Here is a 4,191-nt window from a genome sequence, read left to right as displayed (position 1 = left end):
TTCTAGGCGAGTGTGCTATGGTGAAGTCAACCATTTAGCCTCTGGGGATCTCTGCCTGCTGTTTACTGTGAAATTTCTCCCCCCACTGATGGGAGTCTGCCTGTACTGGTTTCCTGTGGCCCAGTTCTGGGTCGCGTTCTAAGGCGGTGCCACGTGATCTTAACCTACTTTGTTTCCCCCAGTGCCTCAGCAAATAACAGCTGCAGTGACACCCATAAAAAATACACCTGTCCTCCAAGCAGCACCCACAAAATACGCCTGCCCTCCAAGCAGCACTAGTTCACCTTGCTGTGCACGGGGTGCTCTCTCGTCTGAAGGACTCGGCGCCTAGCAAACGGTAATTATGCTCCTCAAACACCTCATCGATACGGAGTTGCTTGCCCTGCTACCTCCGTCTTATGATTGGGCAGCCTCCGATGAAGGACAAACCTGGGTCAGGAGCCCAGCTCCATTTGCCTGCTTAAACGCTTGGCTCTGAGCCTGTGAGAAGTAATGGCCCCAGACCCTTGCTCCGAGGAGTCTGCAAACAAAAGTGACTAGGGGCGCCTCTGAAAGGCCGGGCTGGCTTTTGCCGCTGAGTCGGTCTCTTTATTTAATATGGCTAAATGTCTTTTGTGCTTGAATTCTCTAGTCAAAAAAAGAGAGGGAGGGAGGGAGGGAGAGAGGGAGGGAGGGAGGGAGGGAGGGAGGGAGAGAGAGAGAGAGAGAGAGAGAGAGAGAAGAGAAAAGGCAACCCTTTACATTTACACTAGAGCGGGTGTATAAGTCCTCATCCCGAACAGTTCCAGCCGTTTCTGGTCTTTTCTTCCCTTTTTCCTTCCCGTCAGGACAGGACAACATACTCTTTTTTGTTGGCGGTCAGGGTGGACTTTGGAATCAAGCTGGCCAGTGCTGCCCCCCGGAGGTTGCACATGCAGCTGCGGGTAGAAGACCTAGCCAGACAATAGGGAAGAAACAAGGACAAAGGTTCCAAGAAAGGACCCCAGGGGTTGTTGTCATTGTAACACAAGAAACTTCTGCTCACAAACTGTTTCGTTTTGTTTTTTGAGAAGGATGACCTGGAATTCACTGTGTAGCCCAGTCCTATTCCCAGCTAACTTCACACTTAAAGCAATCCTCTTACCTCAAAAAGGCTGGGATCACATGAATGGATCACCATGCCCAACTCCTCTTGTTTGTCCTACTTGCTCTGCATCTTGCTGGCAAAATCAGCACACCTAGGTTAATCTCCTGAGGTCTCTGCCTGGAAGTCCCACCTACCTCTCCTGCCTAGCTATTGGCTATTCACTTTTGTTCATTAAACCAATCACAGCAACACAGTGTAAACTAATATCCCACAACAGTACTTGGGTCCTCTGCAAAGAGCAGTCAGTGCTCCTAACCATTGAGCATCTCTCCAGCCCTGCTCGTTTTGTTGTTGTTTGGATTATTATTATTATTATTATTATTATTATTATTATTATTTTATTATTTTATTATTATTATTATTATTACAGAGTCTCCATAGCCCTGGAACTCAGTCTGTACACCAGGCTGGCCTCAAACTCACCGAGATCCACCTGCCTCTGCTTCAGCCTGAGGGCCTGAGTTCAAGCCTCAGGACCCACATAATGGAAGTAGAGACCAATTGAAAAATGAAATAAGGTGGGCGGTGGTGGCACATGCCTTTAATCCCAGCACCTGGGAAGCAGAGGCAGGTGGGTCTCTGTGAGTTCAAGGCCAGCCTGGTCTACAAGAGCTAGTTCCAGGACAAGCTCCAAAGCTACAGAGAAACCCTGTCTCAGAAAGAAAAAAAAGAAAGAAAGAAAGAAAGAAAGAAAGAAAGAAAGAAAGAAAGAAAGAAAGAAAGAAAAAGAAAAATGAAATAAAAGGAAGAGGACTGACTTCTCCTAAAATATGGAGAGGTTTTTATTATAGATTTAAGGGAGAAAGCAACCCAGGAAAGAGTCCAGGCTGAACCCGGCCAGCAGACTAAACCAGACCAGGAGAGAAGAGAGCAAGAGAGGAGCCAAGAGGCCACGTGATGTCAACATGGATGCTATATGGGGATCAGGAGTGGGGGTGGCCCTGAGGTGCGGAAGCCCAGCGCCTGGGAGGGAAAGGTTTAGAGTTAGGGTGGAGAGAGGAATGCTGGGAGGGGCCACAGGTACTGTGCTGGGAGAGCTGGCCAGCATCTGCTTTGAGACATACCAGGCACCTCAGTTAGCCATTTATCCCTGGTTTCTGAGACCTAACAGAGACAGACTTCCACAGTGCCCACCTCTTTCTGCAACATGAAGGTAATAAAAAAATCTTAAATAAAATGAGACTGTCTTAGAGGAGCCCAAGCTCATGTTCTCAGGCATGTCTTACTTTCTCCTCAAATGCCTCTGGCTTAACATCTATATTTAAAAATATCTCGTAGGCCTGGCAAGATGGCTCAGAAAGAAAGATAAATGCTGCCAAGATTGGGGTCTGAATTCAATCTCCACAGCCCACAAGGTGGAGGGAGATAGCATATTGCAGAAATTGGAATGTGTCCACATCCCCCACATACACACAAATAAATAAATAACATTTTTTTTTTTTCGAGACAGGGTTTCTCCGTGGCTTTTTGGTTATAGCATTTTATTTTAAAAATGCCTTTAGGGGCTGGAAAGATGGTTCCATGGTGAAGAACACTTGCTGTTCTTCTGGGGAACCCAAATTATGTTTTCAGCACCCACATTAAATGGTCCACAGTGCCTGTACCTTGACCTCAGAAGACACAGCACCCACTCTGACCACTGTAGCCACTCACACACATATGGCTTCCACTCACATACACATACACACAAATACTTGAAAGATTGATTTATTTGATGTGTTTGGGTATTTTGCCTGCATGTATGTCTGTGTACCAAGTATGTGCCTGGTGCCCGTGGAGGCTGGAAGAGTTCACTAAATCCTCTGGAACTGGACTTATAGATGGCTATGAGCTGTCATGTGGGTACTGGGCGTCAAACCCAGACCCTCTGCAAGAGCAGCCAGGGCTCTTAACTGGAGCCATTTCTCCTCCCTCAAAAATTAAGCCTTTTGTGCTCGCTTCGGTAGCACATCTACTAAAACTGGAACGATACAGAGAAGATTAGCCCCTGTGCAGGAGGATGTGCAAATTCCTGAAGCCTTCCATATTTAAAAAAAAAACAAACCTTTTTAAAAATAGACATAGACAAATCAAATAGAAAGTTTTTAAAATCTGGTTTTTCTTTATATCTACATTCCCCAGCTTTGGTTAAGATGGTTCACCCTGCTGGGCGGTGGTGGCACACGACTTTAATCCCAACACTGAGGAGGCAGAGGCAGAAGGATCTGTGAGTGAAGTCCAGCTTGGTCTACAGAGCAAGTTCCAGGATAGCCAAGGCTACACAGAGAAATCCTGTCTTGAAAAACCAAAACAGGGGCTGGAGAAATGGCTCAGTGGTTAAGAGCACTGACTGCTCTTCCAGAGGTCATGGAAGGAATGCTGTACACATAATAAATAAATAAATCTTAAAAAAAAAGAAAAGAAAAACCAAAACAAACAAAACCCCAAAAGACAAAACTTTTCACCCTGCTGGTAACCTATCTAGTTCAGGTAGCAAGCTTTCTTTGGGGGAATTCCTCGTCTCTGTCTCCAGCCCCCAAACCCCTCAATCTGGAATTATGGGTAGGTTGCCATGTCCAGTCACATGGGTGCTGGGTGTTACAGTGGTATTATCAGAGGTGAGCAACAAGACACAGTTTATAGACAATTGGAAATCTTTATTCCAGCTGGTTGGGACAACACTCAGGCATTGGGGACCCAAGCATGGCCCCAAGTGTATTTTTTGGTTTTTTTTTTTTTTTTTTTTTTTTTTTGGTTTTTCGAGACAGGGTTTCTCTGTGGTTTTGGAGCCTGCCCTGGAACTAGCTCTTGTAGACCAGGCTGGTCTCGAACTCACAGAGATCCGCCTGCCTCTGCCTCCCGAGTGCTGGGATTAAAGGCGTGCGCCACCACCGCCTGGCTATTTTTTGGGTTTTGTTTTGTTTTTTGGGACAGGGTGTCTCTGTGTAGCTTTGGAAACTCGCTATGCAGACCAGGCTGGCCTCGAACTCAGAGACATCCACCTGCCTCTGCCTCCCAAGTGCTGGGATTAAAGGTGTGAGCCACCACTGCCAGATGGGTAAGAGGTATTTAAAGGCAAAAGCCAC

General features: G+C 46.5%; 1 pseudogene; it reads left to right on the top strand.

Annotated features, from left to right (window-relative positions):
* The first annotated feature begins 3,056 nt into the window (after positions 1-3,056).
* LOC130884557 (U6 spliceosomal RNA) lies at positions 3,057-3,157 on the top strand (annotated as a pseudogene).
* Positions 3,158-4,191: the final 1,034 nt, after the last annotated feature.

The sequence above is a fragment of the Chionomys nivalis genome, chromosome 11 (assembly GCF_950005125.1).
Source record: "Chionomys nivalis chromosome 11, mChiNiv1.1, whole genome shotgun sequence".
Classification (NCBI taxonomy): Eukaryota; Metazoa; Chordata; class Mammalia; order Rodentia; family Cricetidae; genus Chionomys; species Chionomys nivalis.
This window is presented reverse-complemented; position numbering and strand designations above follow the sequence as displayed.